The sequence below is a fragment of the Pipistrellus hanaki genome, assembly GCF_964339955.1.
Source record: "Pipistrellus hanaki genome assembly, chromosome: 4".
Classification (NCBI taxonomy): Eukaryota; Metazoa; Chordata; class Mammalia; order Chiroptera; family Vespertilionidae; genus Pipistrellus; species Pipistrellus hanaki.
In genome coordinates this window covers 27,220,451-27,242,359 of record NC_140506.1, presented here as the reverse complement: position 1 = coordinate 27,242,359, position 21,909 = coordinate 27,220,451, and the positions used below count along the sequence as shown (strand labels likewise).

Below are 21,909 nucleotides of genomic sequence, written 5' to 3'. Positions count from 1 at the left end.
TTTCATCTGACACCTTTTAGAGCATGTGCCAAAGTCAGCCTACTTCTGATGGATGATGTTTACCATTCCATTGCTTTCTAAGCCTTAGTGCACTTTAAGTTGCCAAGTGATTTTGAAAAACCCCTCAAGGAAGGTTTTGTAAACATAGTAGAAGTTGAGGCATTTTCTTGAGCTATCCTATTCACTTAGTCTTAACATTTTCTCCTTTACCATTGGCCCAAAGTTCTTCTCTTTAGTCAAGCATCATTACAGACAAAGACCAAGAAATGCTTTTGCAATGTAGAAAGTTCCCAATTACTTCTTTTCTCGTAAGACCCAGCATGAAATCAGTTTTTGTTTTTCTGCAAAACAATAGTTACATCAGTGGTCAGTATGCTTTTTCTAATGACAAAGTAAGATCTAAAATGATCCACCCAGTCAGGATATAATGGCTCCACGGAATTCAGCAGAATAAATTTCCTCGTTGCAAAAAACATTATGTCATCCCATTTTACGCAGACTACAGTATTCAGGAAATGAGTAAAGCCCTCAAGAAATTTTTAAGTAGTTTTTCTAGATCCTCATTTTAGTATTTTACTCTAAAATATTTTTTGTTATTATTAAATTTTTTCTCACATAATTTATCATTAATTTAAAACAAAATCAACACTAAGAACAAAATCTAAATTGTAGCCAGGACAGCCTCCCATGATGCTTGTTGTTGCGTGAACTATTCTGATGTGCTCTTTTCTTTGAAGAGGTTGGGTGTTATATGGTCTGCACTGTCCAAACAATTAATGTAATAGACTGAAAACGTCCCTTCAGCAGAAATAGCTCCTTATGGGAGGAGGCTAAACTGCCTTTAGATTGAAGAAGAGTTATGTAAGACCGTTTCTGTCCAAAATGATTGGGCTGAATTCCAGATTTCTCTAATGAAATTCTGCTGAATACCTGCTATGCTTGCAGATATGAAAGTATTCAAAATCAAGTGTTGATTCTTGCCATTTGATCAACTATTTCAAAACTAGAGTTCTAAAAGCTAAACCCAAGAATTGTTCAAATAACTTGATTATATGGGAATTTCTTTTGAGGACAGTAAGAGGGCCATCCCTGAGCATTTTAGTTATTACAACTTTTATTGAAGGAGATCTGTTTGATAGCATGCATTTTCCCATTGGCATTTGGGGTAAATAATGGCATCTTTCTGAACTTAGCACATCATTTATAAATTAAGGATAATGGTTTTGCATCTCCCTCTCTGAAATGTTCTGAAATTCATAATATTCAATGGGTGATATACTAGTAAATGTTTTTCGTCTTTCACTGTAAAATAACTGTATGTTATCAATCTTTAAGAACTTAGAAACCAAGCAACTTTTATGGCCTACTCTCAGGGGAAAACATGGTGACTCTGTTTAAAAAAATAAATTTAAAAAATAAATAAATAAAAAAACAATGCTTTATAAGAAGAATAGATTTGTTAAGCTTCTGAGAGGAATGATTTGATTTTGTGGTTTTAATTTCTGTATACAAATAACACATTATAAGCTTTAAAAGTAATACTAGAGAATTATTAGTATTAAAAGAGGACTAAAGTCTGAAATTAATATACCAAAGTTGACAGATTGTGTATTATTTAAGAGCAGTAAGCTACATTTATGTCTGCTATTAAATTTCAATCTTCTAGTGTCTAAAATTTTTCAACTTAGTATTTTTTGCTTCTTATTTTAACCACAAAATAAAATATTGACATTAAAATCCAGATACATCACTGAACTTACATGGGAGTTCCTTTTGATTGATATCTGATTATTTTTAGTTTTTAGCTATTATTTTATAACTACATTCAAATACCTTAGACTTGATGGCTTAAAAAATAACCGTTTTTACTATTTCTCATGATGCTTAAACTTGGATTGGACTCAGTAGTCAGTTATTTTCCTGGCCTTCCTGGTTGTCACTCATGTGGCTGAATTTAGCTGGTGGGCCAGCAGTGTATTGGGGCCAGGCTCAGCTGGGATATTGGGATGACTGAGCTTCTCTCCTTCCATATAGTTTCAGCACCTTTCCTCTTTCACATGGTCTTTCCATGTGATCTTTCTAGTAGTGGGACTTTTTACACAGCAGTCTAGGGTACCCATGAGTGTAGGAGTAAACATTTCCAGGCCTTCTGTATATTTAGCCCAGAACTGGCACAGCAGCACATTTGCAGCATTCTATTGGTTAGAGCAAGTCACAGGGCCATCTCAAATTCAAGGGGAGAGGATAGCATGGGGATGTGGTATCAGGAAGCATGATTTATTTGGGGCCACCAAAGTAACAATCTTCTGCATCAGAATTTACTGATTCATTCAAATGACATGCAATATTTTCATATTTGTTATGAGAAACACTTATAACTAATCCATATACTCTCTTGTGTCCTAGGTAGATGGATTTGGTTAGACCTAGTTTCTATTCCTATGGCTCTGAATAGTTTTTGTTAGTATGTACAAAATATCTTACACATGTCAATCATGGTGAGTAGAGCATACATGATCTTATTTTTGTGGAGGTGACTATTTATGACAGGAGACAGAGCCCATTCAGCCTTAATTCTGATTTCAGTCTGCTTTCTTCTAACTGTTGGTATCTGTATAGACTTCACTTATATATGGTTTTATTTGCAACATAAAAAAGATTGCTCAGAGTGAATTTTAACAAGAAAAGGCTTTTCTCAATTAAAAAATTAAATGCATTTCAAGATACCTTTTCAGTATTTATAAAAACATTTGGAGTCAAGGCTTGGTGCATGAAGGCTAATATTTTTGTGAAGGTCAATTCCAATTGGGTCTTTTCTTTGGGTTTTCTGGGGCACTTATTTTATTTATTTCAGCAGCTGAGATTTGGGATAAATGATTCACTGTTACTTTATTATTACAGCTCTACTCTCTTGAAGTCTAATATTTTGTTTTTATAGCCCACACCTGGGGATTAGCAAGTAAGCTTTACTGTCCAGATGTGACAAGGATGTAAAGAAAGATTTCTTGCCACAGTTTAAAGAATCCTTTCATCTCAATAAAAGGCAAGGTTATAATAAAAAGCAAAGTTATAATAGTCAACCCAAAGGTTATTTTTCTTTAAAAAATATTCACCTGTTTACTTAAATTATTTTGAGGTTTATATTTAAATAAGTTAAATTGACACAGGCTATTTTGATGTTATATATTCTATTTATGTTTCATAGATTTACTATTATTAAACTTTTTTAAAGCTATGTTGAGCATTCATATCCATATAACTGATTCATTAAAATTCCTGGTTGGTATGCTGCAAGAGATATTTGGCTTCATGATTATAGCCAAAATTTAGTATAATAAAAATAAAGTCTTGTCAGAAAGTTGTTACAAGTATAGAATTACATTTTGTTGCAGTTTCAAAACAGACACTAAAGAGTTAGTAGCACAGTGGTGTAGAGCATGATCTCTAGAGCCAGGTCCCCTCAGTTAGATGAACTCTGGCACTGTGTGACCATTGGCAAATTGCTTAATCTCTTTGAGTTTCACTTTCCTTCCCTGTAATGTGGAAATCATAATATGACGTATCTCACAGGTTTTTGTTTTTTTTATCATATATAAACAAAATAATATGGCCCGGCCGGTGTTGCTCAGTGGTTTAGTGTTGACCCATGCACTAAGAAGTCACTTGATGGATTCCCAGTCAGGGCATATGTCCTGGTTTCAGGCCTGATCCCAAGCAGGAGGCATGCAGGAGGCAGCCAGTGGATCTTGAAGCATTGATGTTTCTATCTCTTCCTCTCTCAAATTTATAAAAACATATATTTTTTAAAAAAAAGTAATATGCAAAAAGCACTTAGTACAGTGTTAGGTGTCATTTAAAAAAAAAAAAAAAAAGATAGCTTCCAATTACCATTGTTATGAAGTAGAGCCCCAGAGAGTGCCTTTGTTAGATTCAACAAGTGAGGAGTTCGATTCTCAACTTTGCAGGCCTGGTGATTTACTTTTATCAGTGCTCCCAGATTTAATCAGCTCACAGTTTCTGAGAGAAGGAATGAACAAACTCAAAAGTGAATAATGTAAAAGCCAGAAGCCCCATTTATAAAAGTGACAGAAAAATATCTTAAAGCAATTACTGGGGTGATTCCCGCCCACCCCCCTCATACAATCACTTTTACCTGTAGTTCTGTTTGTGTCTTTGATCTGGATATCGGTCTCTGTGACTCAGAGGATGGAGGCTTCTGAATATCACAGAGAAAAAGAAAACAAAGTTTATTGTTGGCATTTGAGTTTCTAATGCTAAAACCCTGGAATAAATACTAGACAAGCAAGAAAATTTATTCAGTCAAGCCCTGCTTGTCATGATTGCTGGGTAAAGATGAAGATCCTCCTGGCTTGGGTAGAAAAAAAGATCTGGGGAAGATGGGAATGGAGTAGATGTGGTTATTGGTCCCTCAAAAGAAGTTCTCTGCCTTGCAGACTCCTCCAAAGCTGAGCCCTGAGAAGGTGGTGTCACTGATCCAGAATTAATTTAGGGCTCTAAGAGCAGATAGCACCTGTGTTTTGTTTCTCAGGTGGGTTCTGATCATTCACTGAGATGGAATGACACCAGTTGAGCAGGCATGATGGTATAACATGACATAATATGTTATGTCAAGGCCATGAGAGTTTGAGTTGACCTCACTGGGTTTCTTCTGATTGCTCAGAGTGGCTTGGAAGAATCTTGCTATTTCCCTCTCCTAGCCAGGTTAAAAATGGCCACAAATTTTTTGCTATTTCCCATTGAGAGGCAGAGACTAATGTCCTTTCACTTGAATAAATGTGGGCTGCTTTAGTGCCTTAGTTGATCAATAGAAGGCAGCAGAAGTGAGCTTCTGTGGCTTCTAAGGCAAGGTAACAAGAAGTTTTGCAGCTTTCTCTTGGATCTTAGGGGAAAGCTAGCTGCATTGGAAGAAGGCTGATTATCCTGTTGGAGATCCTGTCTGGAGAAGCTCCAAAACTGCTTAAATAGGGAGAGAGGCCCAGATAAGCCCCACCCCGCCATTCCTTTCCACCAAGACAACAGGAAGGTGAGCTAAACCATTTTGGACTTCTAGAGTAGTCCAGCTATCAGTTAAAAACCACTGAGAAACACCCAGCCAGACCCTTGAAGATCTGACCCACAGGTCAAATGATTATTGTTGTAAGCCATTAAATTCTGGGTAGTTTGCTCAATAGAGAACCAGTACACACCTCTTCACATGCCCATAGTATCGCATAGAAGTAGGTAGAGAGAGTTGTGCAGTTTTGACCTGAACAAGCCTTTTGGTTAGAGGGGGATTTGTAGGCTGAATTGTGTGGAGAGGATTACACAATCGCTGCCTTCCAGAGAGGGAGGGGTTTCTATTCCTAAGTGTTGGCAGGAAGAGCCCAATTACTTTCCCATTAACAGTGGGCACGAGCATGGACAAATGTTGCCCAAGAAGCAAACATTATTACTGCCATGCTTGGTATTTTTGGAGTTACTCAACACGATGGCCTTGCCAGGCATCTAACTCTTAAGTTTAAGGTACTGCACACAGAGATGAAGGGAGGGGAAGGTGGGGAACCTTGATTACACTGGGAAAATTCTCATATGACACAAGAACCCAAAATGTGACTAAAAAATTACCTTGAATTGTTGAAATGACTAAGTTGTTTGTCACTAGGCAAATTGGGGTTTAAGATAGAAATTAAGTACAGTAATAAAAAAATTAAGACAGTTATTTTCGTAGCACAACTAAGTTTGCAGCTTGTGAAATCAGTATCTGCCATATTAATTAAATATGGGGAATACAGTGGTAAGCCAATTAGAATGTGCTCATTATCTGATTAGCTCATCTCTTCCTGGGACCATTTATTCGTTTACAGTGGAAACTGTTTCTTTTGTTGAGATCAGAGCCTTTGGGTCTGCTCCAGTGCATAGTCTCACTGGGAAGCTAAATTAGTCATCAGACTATTTGGTTATCGTGGGCACTGAACCAAGGTAAAAGGACAAGTTCTGTCATGTAGGCCATGATGACAGACCAGTTGAACCACCTCTTTAGTGATTAGAATTCTTTTGCTGTGCCCTGCTCCTCAATCAATATCGCTGTCTTCTATGCATACTAAATAAATTATAGCAAATCCTTGCTTCCTGGTTACCTTTGATCTCTTTCTAATGTGACCATTCTACCAATAATAGCAAGTTTAATCTATAGATATATTTACAGTTAATTAGGTTATGCTCAAGGCCTGCCTGTTTTGGGCTTTGAAACATAATGTATTTTAAAACTATCTCCTCAGATATTTGATTTAATTTGTGTTGATTTTTCTAACTTAACTCATGTCTCAGTTGCCTTCATTGTCTGCCTGAGAGGGTCACTCTATTCCCAAGCTATCCTGCAAGACTTTCAGTGTAATGCCAAGTGCATTGAGCAAAAAAGTTCCAAATAAAAAAGGGGAAGTGTGATATATTTTTTTCCTAAGAGATGAAAAGAAGGAAAACTTTGAACATTATAAATTTCTACCACCTTGTAATTAAGCTGTATTATAGTAATTTATAATTTCTATGTTTGAAAAAGCTCAGGGTTGCCTCTGTAAGTATCAACAGAAAAAAACCCTGCTCATTCATTCATTCATTTATTAATCAAATATTAACCCTTAATAGTACCAAGCTCCAGGGTAGATGGTTCTTCAAATTCTTGTGAAAGGAGTTTAAACAATACATAAAATACAAGGTACACAGTAAAGCACATGAAATGCTCGATGTCGTTAGTCATCAGAAAAATCTAAATTATAGCCCAATAAGATACCACTACACACCTACCAGAACAGCTAAAATGAAAAAGATTGATGATACCAAGTATTAGCAAGGATGTGGACCAACTGTAACTCTGGAAATGTAAAATGGACAACCACCTTGGAAAACTTTCAGTATCCCTTAAAAAGTTGAACATGCCACAGATAAATGGAAATCTATTCCTGCTCATGGATTGGAAAAATAAATATTTTTGAAACGTCAATACAATCCAAAGAAACCTTCAGATTTAATACAATTTCTATCAGAATCCCAATGGCATATTTCACAGAACTAGAACAAATAATTCTAAAATTTGTATGGAACCATAAAAGATCCCAAATAACCAAAGAAATCTTGGGGGGGGGGGGGAACTCAAAGCTGGAGGTACCACACTCCCATATTTAAAACTCTTCCACACAGCTATAGTATCAAAACCGTATGGTATTAGCACAAAAATAGACAGAGACCAATAGAGCAAAATTGGGAGCCCAGAAATAAACCTACACATATATAGGTAATTAATTTGTAACAAAGATGCCAAGGACATAAGCTGGTCTCTTTAATAAATTGTGTTGGGAAAACTGGCAGACACATTTTCAATTGTTATATTCCATTATAGGACTGTGACATGGTTATGTAAGTGTTTTGTTAAGGATGGACTTTTAAGTTGTTTCTCATTCTTTAAATAATGCAGTGGAGTTGAACATGAAGGTTTTTTTCTTTAGCATTTTGGATAATTTTCTTATACTAGAGTTTCAGAAATGTTCTAGTTCAAAGCATAGGATTCACATATTCAAATTACTTTTTAGGGGGTTTAAGTTACACTATAATCTACCAGGAATGTATAAAAGGATATTTCACTATACTTTGGTTATGTATTAAGTATGTTGAACACTTTGATCATGTGTTTAATAATCATTGTAATTGATAAAATGGCAGTTGAATTGAGCCTTAAAGAATGAATAGCAGTTTAAATGCCAGGGTTGATGACTCAATCATCAGTAGGGGGCATGAAGGAGACAGCTGATCAATGATTCTCTCTCATCATTGATGTTTCTATCTCTCTCACCCTCTCTCTTCCTTGCTAAAATCAATAAACATATATATATTCTAAAAATAGGCAATGAGGATTTTGTTGGAAGGTGAAACCTGTGCTTTAGGAAGATCATTCTGAAGGATGATTAAAACAATGAATGAATGTAGGTAGGGTGTAAGATTGAAGACTATCACAGTAACCATTAACCAGGGAACTCAGGAATCATCCTTCTCCATTTCTTATATTTGAAAAATGTCCTTTTCCTGCCATTTTCAGGGCCCCTGCATTAGTTTAGACCCCCATTATTTTTGAGGATTAGAATCACTGGTCTGTATTTCATGATGTAAACTCAAGGGTTGTGCCAGTGTATGAATGAAGATGGGCTAGAAATGGTAGGTTCTTCACAAAATTTCTTTTGTGAAACATAATTTCTTTCAGTTATACTATAGAATGAGGAAGAATCAAATTATCCTTAAGGTCATTTTCAGTTCTAAAATGTTATATTCAGCAGTATGTGCTAGATTACATTAGTGAAAGAAGTATACAACAGATTATTCTGATAGCAATTATCACTTCTCAAAACAAATTGACAAAAATCATACACTTAGTGTAAGAACATTTCTCCAGAATGATGTCTCCAGGAAGAAAACCTTTGCCCATTTGTCTTAATAATATGTTTACTGCTTTTAATGTTGCTTTGGAAATGTGCATCTGTGTAATTGGGTTGATAAGGTCAGCATTCAGGAGATTTGAAAAGAGATTGAATAATATTTGTGTGTGTGTATAGTTGCCAAGACATGCTTTTTGTCATGTTTATTGTATTTTAATGATTAACTAAAAATAGTAAAGCTGCTGTATATCCTCTTTTATTAATGCTCTGCCATTTATGGGTTATTCCAAGGCAACTTGGAGATACAGATAAAATATAATTATTTGAGAGTGTTTTGGGAAGAGGTAATTTAATAACTCAAAATAGAGTTCACCAGTATATGTAGTACATAGGGAGGGTTTGTGAAGGATGAATTTTATTTTTCCCTATTTTTAAGGAGCATATAAATTCAACTTGGATCATGAAAGGTGATTAAACAATGTGTAAATTATTTCTGTTCATCATTTTATTACAACCTGTCACCAAAAAACTCTGAAGTACTTAAATATGTTCTAAACTCTTTTGTATTAAACAACTTATCTCTGCAGACATCTAAACTTCACAGTTGTATCACAAAGACACTCCATTAGAAATTGTCTTAATTCTATTCCCTTGTGGGTTCCTATGTTTCTGAGTCCTCAAGAAAATTTTTAAAATGATAACACATAAAGAATTAGGATATGCATTTTCTTAATTTGTTCTCTTCCGCCTTTAATCAGGTATAATGAACAGACAGGAAAGTACATAAATCTTAGAGTATAATTCAATAAATTTTTTACACATGTGTGCACTTGTATAACCACCGCCTAGGCTAAGATACAAAGCAAGGTTTAAAAAATTCCTCCTGTCTCTTCCCAGTTAATTTTCCTCCATTACTAGCATTCTCATGTCTCTAACCACAGCTAGGCTTGCCTGCTTTTTATTTCTATGTAGTAGTCTACTGTTTGGAAATATTATTCTCCTCTTGATGGTTATTTGCTTTATTTATATTTTTCAGTTACTATGAATGTCTGCTGTTATAGTTGACTAGAGGCCTGGGACATGGATTCAGGCACTGCTGGGGTCCCTCAGCCTGGCCAGTGCCCTCTTGCAATCTGGACCCCACGGGGGATGTTGGAGAGCTGGGTTGGCCTGATCCCTGCTAGCTAGGCCAAGGGACCCCACCAGTGCCCTTCCCTCTGAGATTGATCAGTTTGTTCCATGTTTCCATACCTGTGGTTTCCATTCCTGCATTGAGCATCTGCCCCCATGTTGGTCAGTGTGTGTCATAATTACTGGCCAGTCGGCTGGTCAGATGGTCGCTTAGGCATATATACATATATGTACTTATTCTTTTTTAATAGGTACAGCTGGGATTAGGGTTGTATGTTCATAAGGTAGGCATAATGTAACAAGTACTTGCTGCCAAATGTTTTCCCAAAGAGGTAGTACTAATATTTCTTCCCATCAGTAGTGTATGAGAGCCCTTGTCCCTCTGCATTTGTGCCAATATGTGGTATTGTCAATGTTTTTAATTTTAGTCATTTTGATGAATGAGTGGTAGAAGCTCGTTATAATTTTAGTTTTCATTTCCCTGATGAATAATGAATGATGCTGAGTATCTTTTCATATACTTGATCTTTTTGAAACTTTGAAACCTCTTTTATAAAATTCTGTTAAAATATTTTAGCCATTAATTCTCTTTTTAAAAAATATATATTTTATTGACTTTTGACAGAGAGGAAGGGAGAGGAATAGAGACTTAGAAACATCAATGAGAGAGAAACATTGATCAGCTGCCTCCTGCACATCCCCCACTAAGGATGTGCCCACAACAAAGGTACATGCTCTTGACTGGAATCAAATCTGGGACCCTTCAGTCCACAAGCTGACGCTCTATCACTGAGCCAAACCGGTTAGTGCCGGTTTGGCTCAGTGGATAATTGCCTTTTTGTTACTGATTTGTCTTTATGTATTCTGATAAATATATGAATATATTTATTTTCTATTGATGAACAGATGTTCTTAATTTTAATGAAGTCCAAATTATCATTATTTTCTTTTATGGTTCATGCTTTCTGTGTTCTGTTTCAATATGTGATTTTCAAGTTCAGTCACCACATAATGCATTCAATTAGACAGATTCTAAGCTTATTTTTAAAGATGTTAACTAGCTGGGTTGTAGCAGAAAATATATTGGACTTTATGAAGAGCTTGGTGTCCTATCTTTTTCAGTTCCCAAATATGTACCGTAGATAATGCACCTAATCCTGTAAGTTTTTTTAGTCATTCATATTTGGTATTCATATATTCAGAGTATGGTCAAAACTTTTTCAGTTGCAATTAGCAGAAAACTAATACATCTAGCTCAAGCAAGAAAAGGTGATCTGGAAGGAGGGTGGCACCTAGGATCAGAAAAGCTACCTAACCTTTTGTTAGCATAGATCATCACAGGGTCCCAGTCACCACCAGGACACTCATATCTTTGCTTTTCTCTTTGTGTTGGCCTCCTTCTCACTGGCAGCAGAAAGGTTTTCTGTAGCAAGCTCCAGGCTTACAACACCCCAGCCGAGAATCTCAAAAGAATAAAAGAAAGCGCCTCTCTGTCTTGATCTCTTCAGTATATATCATCCTAGTGAAGAACTCCGGGTAGTCCTGAGTCATCTGTCTACCCACGCGAACAAAGGGGACAGAAAGATCATTGTTATTAATCCCAGGATGAAATGGAGAAGAAAACAGTTCCCGCAAAGAAATAGATAGGCTGTTGCCAAGAGAAGGGAAATAGGTGCAGGGCAGACACAAATAATAGATGGACGCCACAAAGGGAATGAGAATGCTTAACTTACAAGTGCTGGCTCTTGAAGTCTCAATCAGAGAATTATTTGAAAGTGCCTGCAACAAGGTAGAGACACACTGCTTATTTATTGAATATAGACTATAATGGGGATCTCAAAAACTTTTTTATCTGTTGCTCTCAGAATTGGATCCCCAGAGGTGGTCATGGCAGGCCTAAGAAAAAACAGGAACCTAAGATTCTGCTCCAGGCTCTTACTTGGACATGACTTTCTTGGATTTTTCTCAAAAGTGGGTCTCTATATTACACATGCCCCGACAAAGCTCAGCCTCAATTCCCTCCTACTGATCCAGGGAGTGGCCCAAAATCTCCCAAGTCTTTATCCCTAAAGTATCTAGCTTTAGTAATGTTCAACTCCTTACTTTCCAAAGTTTTTCAGCTACCAGTATAGAAATATGATGGCTGTAATTTAGGCAGTTGATAAATGTCACAAATAAATAACATGATTGCTTTTGAACCATTGCCACTTAGAGTATTCCTGGCATTCAGCTCTTCCCAGTTAACTCATTCCCTCTTCAGTTCTTATTTCCCTCCATAAAATATTTATCTGGGGACCCGTAGTCCTCAGACTTTAACATTTGCATCAGAATCACCAGGAGGGCTTGTTAAAATACAGATTGCTGGGTGCAACCTCCCAGAGTTTGTAATACCATAGCTGGAATGGGGCTCCAAACTGCCATTTTAAACAAGTTCTTAGTAATGTGTTGCTGTTGCTTGTCCAGGGACCACACTTTAAGAACTAAATAAAAGATACATTCCTAAAAATGTGGGCACAAGTAAGACTTTGATACATCATATTTTCAATCACTAGGGAAACAAACTTGTAATTCTAATAAACCCTATCTTCCTTGAAAAATAAAGGGCCCTTATTATAAAAACAAAACCAATTGCTTCTCTATTAACTTTTGCATTATGATTTGCATGAGAATTGAGGTGCAGGGTTAATCTATACTAATAAAAGCCTACGTGGCCCTTGTGCTCTCATGTCATCACAAGATGGCCGCCCACACATTGTCACAAGATGGCTGCCCCCACATCATCACAAGATGGCCACCCCCATGTTGGCACAAGATGGCCAGCAGGGGAGGGCAGTTGTGGGTGATCAGGCCAGTAGGGGAGGGTAGTTGGGGGTGATCAGGCTGGCAGGAGACCAGTTAGACATCAATCAGGCTAGCAGTCAAAAGCAGTTGGGGGCAATCAGGCAGGCAGGCAGGCAGGCAGGCGAGTGGTTAGGAGCCAGCAATCCAGGAATGTGAGAGGGATGTCTGATTGCCGATTTAGGCCCAAACCTGATAGTCGGATATTCCCCGAGGGGTCCCAGATGAAAGAGGGTGCAGGCTGGGCTGAGGAACCCCCCCCCCCCCCCCCACACACACACACATGAATTTTGTGCACCAGAACTCTAGTTTTTATATAAAATTAACTTCTTGGAGGTCATACAACATATATAAGAAATAAAATTAATATCCTTATAGGTAACAATAAGGACAATTGACAGGAATAGTGGCAAGTAATCTTCGTCTCTGTTCTAAATTCCTTATCTGTTCAGCCTGCTAGGATTTTCCAGTTTGTTAGTTTGTTTTTTGTTTTTATTTTTTGCATCTTCTTGTTTTGTGTATACCAGGAATCATTGTCACTAAACAGCACTTCCAACCAAGATTAAAAGGGCTAATGCTAAATTCTGCCAGTTCCAGACTTGGTCACTGATGAATCATAGAAACTGCTGTGGAGGACTGAATCACACCACTCTCCTCCCATCAATCGTGACTGAGGAATACAGTTAGCCTACCTTGGATATTAAAATCTGGAATTAAGGACTTTTTATTTTTATTTTTATTTTTTTATAGCAATGTTGGGTTGATGTTGGCTCACAGGAGATCATGCTGAGAGTAGCATGATGGAGAGAGGAAGTAGAAATGCAATAACAATAACTGCCTCAGATGATGGCCTCACTCACTCTGTGCCATTTTGGAGGAAGGAAGTTTAAGTACTGCATTGCCCTGAGGACTCAGGGGTTTAAAGAGTCTGCTCCAGAGGTTTTCTTTTTTCCTTGAGGACTTTGAGATTTAAATGTCTTCTATTATGTCCAACTCCAGTTTGGAATGTGGTATTTTCTCTCTTCTAAGTAAATATTGAGGATCATTAGGAGCAGGCTTTTATTTAGTTGCTGAGGACCATGTGTCATGGTTAAAATACCCATAAACACCATGATAGTGTGGTATCCCCCCTAACATCACTGTTTTATACTTTGTGATTTGCACTTTTTTATTTGCTTGTTTTGTTGTTGTGTTTGTTTGTTTGTTTGTTTTTTGCACTTTTGCACTAACAAGTACATTTTAACTATTCTCAAATTATGGAAAAATAGTCTTACTAAAATGGTTTGGTAGTTGAACTGAACTCATTTGTATTATGTTTGGTAAGAGTTCCCTATGCCCACCACCTTAGTCCCAGATAATAAATGGGGGATACCTCCATTTAAATCTGGTTTAAAAAAGAACTCTATAAATTACATAAACATACAAAATAGAGAGCACTGATAACTGCAGGAGAGAGGTTGTTAGGGTAGACTGTTCTCTTTCCATGAATTTGAGGGAAAGACTAGAAAGACTAGAAGGGCAGAATCGAGGTTGTGTGGATTTGAGGAAACAGTTGAAGTTTCCTTGGCTTTGTGTGATGGTGCTGTGTGGTGTTGAAGAACATTCTCAAAGCTATGTTAGAAGTGATACCAATAACGATTTCACGTGTATGTACTGTCTTCTCAAAGCAAAAAACATTTTATTTCTTGTCCTGTTAGCTCTCCCAGGAGATGGAGCTGAGGGAGATACTTTGAGGCCTCTGCAATATTTCATAAATTGAGGGAGAGTTTAGTTCTCATTCTGTTCATTTGTGTATCATATACTCTGATAGGCTTAGAGAAACCAATAAAAAATTCACTACTCATGCCCTCAACAAATGTCAATTCTAGTGGAAAGGTGAACATGGAAACAAAAATTCTAATATAATACCGTGTTCTAAAAGTGCTGAGCCTTAAGTCCTGCGGTGCCTACAAATAGATGCCTAAATAGATGTCTCTGGAAGAGCCTCTGAAGGCTGCAGGGACATGAATAGGGAGTGGAGGATGCAGGAATACAGAGGAATGTATGACAAGGAAGGACAGGGGCATAGAGAGGACTGGCTTAGTGTGTGAATGTGTAAAGGGGAAACTGGCAGGAAATAAAGCTAGCCTGGGAAATAGTGACTGCATGACATATGGCCTTATGGGTTATTAAAAGTTTTTATTTGATCCTATTGTCAATGGGGCAAATTCTGGAGAAACTGGGTGGCATACACTTCCTCTAGCTTTTCCATAGGAATTGTAAAAGCACGGGAAAGGCTGAAGAGGTGGGCTTTCAAATAGGACTCTCAGAAGTGAGGAGTCCACACATAATGCCTCAGCCTCCCAGGAAGAGACATGTTGCCCCAGCAAATACTGGCTGCTATTAAGTAGTCTGTGAGTGAGAGAATTACATTGGCGCAGTGTTTCCAGAATGACTGTTTGCTTGTTGGTCTGCAGGATTGTCTGGCAGCCTGAGGGCTCCTCTGTCATTTTAGCAGAGTAACTGGGTTTGGGGATTTCAGTGCAGAGTTGGAGGACAAGTGCCTGGTGAGCTGGGCCCCACCTGCTGGCTGTGCCCTGTGGGAGCCTTAGCCCTGCACCACTGCCCCGGCTGTGGCTCGGTCACTTCTCAGCTTAGGCTTCTTGCCATAAGCTGGCCTTCCAGTTGTGATGAACCTGGAACCTCAGAAATGAAGCTCTTAGAAACACCGATGTGAAACTGGTCTTGGTCACCAGGCCCCTCTGTAACCCACCCTGTCACTCTAGTCGTCTAGAAATACGTGAATTGTAATCTGGTTTTAACAAAACCCTATAAAAATGATACTGTGTCATGAAGTGCTTGCAGGGGGATTGGAACTGGTTTTTGAAACAGTCAAGTTGGTTCCTTAGACATTTACAAAGGAGCTTCCAGGTTCCTTTTTGGGGGTGTGTGTCTCCTTTCAATGCATAGATCTTTCTATTTGTGGGGCTAGGCCTTATAGTCTTCTGGTAAATACCAGGAGCAGTCTAGAGTGATTTAACTTGCTCTTGGATGGAATCCAGTTTTGTTTTCCCTGACTTAAGAACTTAATGTATTTGTTAGGTATTTTGTTACTTTGCTGTTTCCAATTTAAGTTTGATTTTATAAGGCTGCATTTTTGTTTTTGAAAACAGGTTAAAAAAACTATCTTTCCAACAAAAAGTAATATCTCTTTGTTGAGGTTCAGTGAAAAGCTTGAGGGTTTACATATAACTTTCGGTTCTCAGTTTCTCTTTACCAGAATTATTGGATTTTGAACAATCCCTAACATTTGCTATAACTTGCCACAGTTAGCAATATAAACTAAAACTATGTGGTCTCAGGCTGAGTTAACATGGATTGGGTTCATTTGTTGAGTAGTTAAGGAAACTGGTAGCATTTATTCCCCCACCCCCACAACTTCACTACTTTGACATTTGCAGATTCTAACTTAAAATGGATTTCAAAATTTGCCCTTGTAATTCACACAGAGGAAAATCAGCCTGAACGGCTGTGCATTTTCTTTGTTTTGAGTGTATTTTATGTTATAGCTGCAAAATAGCAATGTAATTACTTATAACTAAGTAATTTACTTACTCAGCAAGGCTTCTGATCATGTTATGATACTTTTATTAAATTCTCAAGTAAGGTAATTATTTTAGGGAAGTCCCCAACTTAAAGCAAACACTTCATCAGTTTCAAGATAATTACACACAACCAGTGTAGCTGCAATCATGATCAGTCTCTCCCGCTCTTTTTCTTTTAATTTCTCTTTCTCACTTCTCACCTTCTCTCCTTCCCTCTCTCCCTAGCTTTCTTATTCTTCCTTCTTCTAGCTTTCTCTCATCTGCCAATTTAAGTGCAGTAACCTCCAACTACATCCAGGAAATAAATGCTACCGTATTTACAAACTGCATCGTAGGGGAAAAAATCCTCCGCTAGAATGATGGTGAGAAAATTGCCATAAGATAATGGTGACATTTTGTCATCCTGTGACATTACCATTTCCAGTTGTTCCTTTATTGAATGCGTACAACAATAGGCAGTTTGCTATGTTGACAGAATTCTAGTGTTTTTGTTTCTTAGGTGAGTGCCAAAATTGTCAACAGGAAGCTTTTCCAAAATCCCCATTGTTACCCAGAGAGAAACAAGATGATGCTTTTCCTGTTTTAACAGTATGATTACCTTTCGTTGTCTCTGGGAAATAGGAGGCTACATATCACTAGGAATTTCCTTATTTATTAATATAAAGAATAATGATTCAAGTATTAGATAAGGAGCAAACCAGGCACCCAGGACACAAACACTAATGAAGTAAAATGGAGGTTTTTAGCACAGATTTTTCTTACAGGTAGTCAGTGAAACGAGAGTCCATCCAGCTTGCCTTTCCATCAGTGGTGGGAAAGGAGAGGGGAAGAGCTCAGAAATCAGTTTTAATTTATAAACCTCGAGTTGCCTTTTTCTTCACCTTTTATGCTGCCCAACCCCCGTGAAGTAGGCTTCCTGCAGACACCATCTGTCCTTCCTGACACCTTCTGCCCTTGTTGGCACCTCAGCTTGCTGCGAAGTGTCCTATCAGTTCTGGGAGAGTGGTTCTTAAAGGGTGACCTGGTGCCATTGCCAGTTCATGGCCTGCACTTTGATGCATTCACAATTGCTCCATGACTATGTTTTTACTCTATTCTATCTCTCATTGTTGCTGCATGTTAGTGGAGAGTGGATTCTGAATCTGGGTGTTGGAGGGAGCCGTTTAAAATTAGGCAGCAGTGCCCAGCCAACGTGGCTCAGTGGTTGAGTATTGACCTATGAACCAGGAGGTCACAGTTCGATTCCAGGTCAGGGCACATGCCCAGGTTTGGGATAAGTCCCAGTGGGGGGCCTGCAGGAGGCAGCTGATCAATGATTCCCTTTCATCATTGGTGTTTCCATCTATCTCCCTTTCCTTTCCTCTGTCTGAAATCAATAAAACTATATTAAAAATAAAAGTAGGCAGCAGTGGGAGAGTAAACCTGGTTATTGCCAGTGTGGGGGCTAAAAAAAGTATGAATCTTTTTCTGCCTACCTTCTAAATGCTTTTGGCTGGGATAATAACAGAGACTAAGGAGAAAATCGAAGATTAAAATATGTGCATGCGAAATTCACAAGGTATGATTGTCCTATGAGAATTCTAAAGACAGTGTGGCAACATTGGGTAAATAAGACATTTTGGACAAAGGAGAAAGAGAGGAGAATGGAGTCTTAGATTTCAGAAGTAGGAATGGGTGATTTACAGGTAATTGAGGAAGAACAGAACATAAGGGGGCAGACACATCCTTGCTAGGCGACTCAGAAACAATGGGACACAGGGGTTAGCTAGCTAACAGGCACCTAACTGAAGCCTGCTTGTTTACCATACTTAATTCAAAAGAGTCTAAAGCAGCATCCTCAGCTAGCTCTCCTTCCTGAAGCAGGTTTCACTGAATCTTTTGGACAGGAAAAAGAGGAGGGTCAAAGGTCCTTTCTTAATTGCAGCTTAAAATCAGTATCTTCCAAAACAGCTTCAGGGGGGCAGAATTTTGGTCCCTTCACCAGGGTGGAGCTTTGTGCCATTTTCTTCCACTTTTGTGATTCCTGTGCCCAATTAGGTCCAGATAAGGTCCAGCCCCTGCGTGCTGCTCTCTTCTGTTTTGCCAGGGGCCATGTTTCCAGAGATTTGCTTGGCCTAAGGACACTGTACCTCTCTGCATCCATCTTAGCTCCTCTTCCCTGGCTATCGCAGCTCCCGCTGCCCTGACTCTGCTTCTAACACACCAAGGCTCCCTCCCACACGTCCTTAAGGCTTTTATTCAAATGGTATGTTTTCAGAGAATCTCTTTCTGGCCATTCTGTTGTCAATTGAAATGGAGTCTTTTCACAGAGTCACAAGGAAAACATTCCAGGGATCCACATATGGGAGGATAAGGTTTATTGTAGATGCAAAATCAAAGGACTGTCCCTGGGTTCCCAGTGTCTCATCACGTCCATCTTGCCATTGGCGAAAGTCCAGCTTTGTCTTCATCAAGCCCAGAACATATGCCAGGGCCCACCCATCTGTGCCATTGGTTCAGTCCAGCTCAGGCCCTGTCCTATCTGGCTAGCTTAGTCTGCCCCTGGTTGTGCTTTGGCTGGCACTGTGCCCAGGCCCGTGCTTGGCGCTCTCCTGGCTGCTAGGACCACATGGCTGCTATGGAGAGAGAACACGTGAATGAATGAATGGAATGAGTGCATGTTACTGAATGAAAGAAAGAGTTCTTTGTTAAGCTTGAATTATATTATCTCGGACTTGGGAAGGACCAGGTCCTCTTTCAAACTAAGCAATCAACTTCCCAATGTTTTACGGGCTGGCATTGTGTCCTCTCCCTAACCAATACATTTCCTAGATTTTCTGGGGTTCTGTGTCTCTTATCCAATCCAATACTTTTCCCAGACTAGACAGACAGGCCTCTGTGGTCACCATCTTAACTCTTACTGCGCATATCTCATAGTAGAAGATCCTCCTCCTGCATCATCTTGGCTTCTACTGCGCATGTGCCCAGCAAAAGAATTTCTCTTGCTGTTGTTATTCCTCCCCCTGGTAAAGATCAGAAATGATCCTTCCTGTCCATTTAGGGATTAGTCCCAAGGGCAGAGGATGCAGAAATTCCCCTGGGGAGTGTGTGGAGCTGTAGCTTCCTAAAGAAACAGGCTTATTGTCAGATTCACCTCCCTAGTATAGTGTGCTTGATTGCTTTGTTCTCCTCCTTTATTAACATCTAGCTACCAATGCTAACAATTCTATCTAAAATTGCAATACCCTTTATGCATACATGTTCTGTTTTTGTTTGCACACATATGACCATTTCATGTAATACATAGTTTACTCATTGTTTGTTTTATATTATGTATATGTTAATTTATTCTGTCTTCTAGAAGGTAAATGAGTGAAGAAATTTTTATCTTGTTGTTCACTGATATACCGTGTTTCTCCGAAAATAAGACATCCTCCGAAAATAAGACCTAGCACATGGAAAAATAAGACATCCCCTGAAAATAAGATCTAGCGCATCTTTGGAACAAAAATTAATATAAGACACTGTCTTATTTTGGGGGAAACTAGGTAGAACTAATGCTCAGAGCTTTGCTAAAGTACTTAGTAGATGTTCAGTAAATGTTTTTTGAAAGAACAAATGATGGGTAGAATCCCTATACTTGCTATATCTATTTCTTAATTTAAGTCTACATGAATTTACCAGAGATGCTGTAAGTTCTTAGCATACTCAAATTTGGGGACAAAATGCAATATACTTATTCATTTATAAAACCATTTGAATGAGCAATAGTCCTAGGTCTATATGATTATACTGAAATAAGATCAGACCATTGATTGATTGATTAATTAAAAAGTTTAATTATTTTATAACTTCTTAGGCACTCCCTGTAACAGCCTTGTCTAAATATCTGAATCTCTTTTTAGAACTCATCTTTGAATATTTGTAGAAGATTGAAATAGCTTATTGGGAAGAGAATTGATGTTCAGTGTTTTCTATATACTAACCACTTCTCATATGTAATCTGATCTAATTCTTATATAAAAATAATGTAAAAAAATGTGCTATTATTCCTATTTAAACCAAGATTTTGAATGTCTGAAATTACCCAGGTTTCAGAAATAATATGAGAAGACTTAATCTTTCCAATTTATGATATAAAATAAGAACTTCTATAAAATACAAACCAACCAATAAATTAGATCACCTCTCATTTATTCATCTTTTGTTGGCTGGATATACTTGTTTGTTTGTTTGTTTAATATATTTTTATTGATTTCAGAGAAGAAGGGAGAAGAAGAGAGAGATAGGAACATCAATGATGAGAGAGAATCATTGATTGGCTGCCTCCTGAATGTCCCACACTGGGGATCGAGCCCGCAGACCAGAATTGAACCTGGGACCTTTCAGTCTGCAGGCTGTTGCTCTATCTATTAAGCCAAGCCAGCTAGGCCTGGATATATGTCTTAAAACAGCCTTGCCTTGCCATTGATTGCTGAGAGTCTGTATTGTTCCCTACTGGATCAAACCCAATTGGCACTCAATGCCACATACAGTCTCCTTTCCACTTAATTATCCAAGATCATTTCCTTCTATTCTCTGCAGCAAATCCCCAGATTCAGTAGGGAAAAAAATTCTTTCTATCATTCCCCTATTATATACTTATTTTAGTCTCTGCCCTGATGTTCCTTTCAGGTATGAATGCCATTCCCTTTCTTTTCTGTCCATCCATACCCTTATCACTTTTGAAGGTCTGTTTAAAAGCTACATACTTTGTGTTTTTTCCCCCCACATCCCTAGCATACAATAGCTTCTCTCATTTTTCTTTTCTTAATTACTTTTAAACTTATTAGTTGTGCCAGACAATTTATTAAGCACTAATTATAGACTTGTGTTCTTTAATTGTTTATAGTGTCAGTCTCAGTCTCTAAACAAGACAGTATTTAAATAATTTTATGTCATATATACATGTTTATTTTATCCGTACAATGCTTTCTAGAGTAGATGCTGCACCATTAAGAAATGCTCAGCAAATTCTTGGCTTTTTATCTTGAATATTTATTGAGTGCTGCTAGAACCATGACATCATTGTAGGACAGAGAGTAAAATGTGTTTATCCAACAGTAATTCCTTCCATCTAATATCAGCTCTATGTGCACATATCTTGTATACAGATATATTTTTGAGGAGTCATTGGAAGATTTTGCTTTCTTTTTATTATTTGAAAACCCACTCCACATTTTGAAATTTTTGTGTAATTTTGAGAATTTTGGGTGAAAGGCATAGTGTAGATACAAAGTATTCATCTTCAAAAATCAAAATGAAAATGCTAATATTTAGAAATTTTAAGACAAAATACAGGAAGCTTTGAGTGAGTAATAGGGCCAAGGAATTTATTGTTTCATTTGTAGGGCACTAGTGAAGGGTGGGAAATCTCTCCCTTTAGAATATTTTATTTTTCTGTGTAGCCTGGTGTAAGGGAAAACACTTCGTTGTTTCCTTGAGGGAGATGCCTGTAGCATTAAAGATAATCTGGAAGGATCTGAACCTCTGAGGCACTGTTAAGTACTTATTAACATAAGATTAAAGGTGGCAAAAGCAATGCTAGATCTGCAGGTGATTTCAAATCAGGGGTCACACTGCAAATCCTCTTTTTGGTGAGATGAATCCAACAAAGTGCACTGAGCCAATTAATGGTGGTTTTGTTTTGTTTTGATAGAAAGAAAAGAAGCTGAGAGGGTCAGTATGCAGAAGACAGTATTTTCTCAAGGAAACTTCCAACAGAATTTCTTTGTACAGAATCACACATGTTTGGTGATAACTTCACTTAATGGCATGAATTAAATAGTGTGCACTTTATCCAGTTTTGATAGCGAAGTGCATTGAAAATTCCCACGGTGCACTGTCTTCTGCCTTTTGAAATACTCTGGAGATTAGAAGGCCCAAGAAACTTTCTCTTTAGTCTTCCTCTGTGAGTG

At 38.0% G+C, this 21,909-nt stretch overlaps 1 protein-coding gene across 3 annotated transcripts in view; it reads left to right on the top strand.

Moving 5' to 3' along the window:
* Positions 1–21,909, top strand: part of PDE4D (phosphodiesterase 4D) — a 1,156,670-nt gene that overhangs the window by 183,643 nt on the left and 951,118 nt on the right. The gene's annotated exons all lie outside the window — the stretch shown is intronic.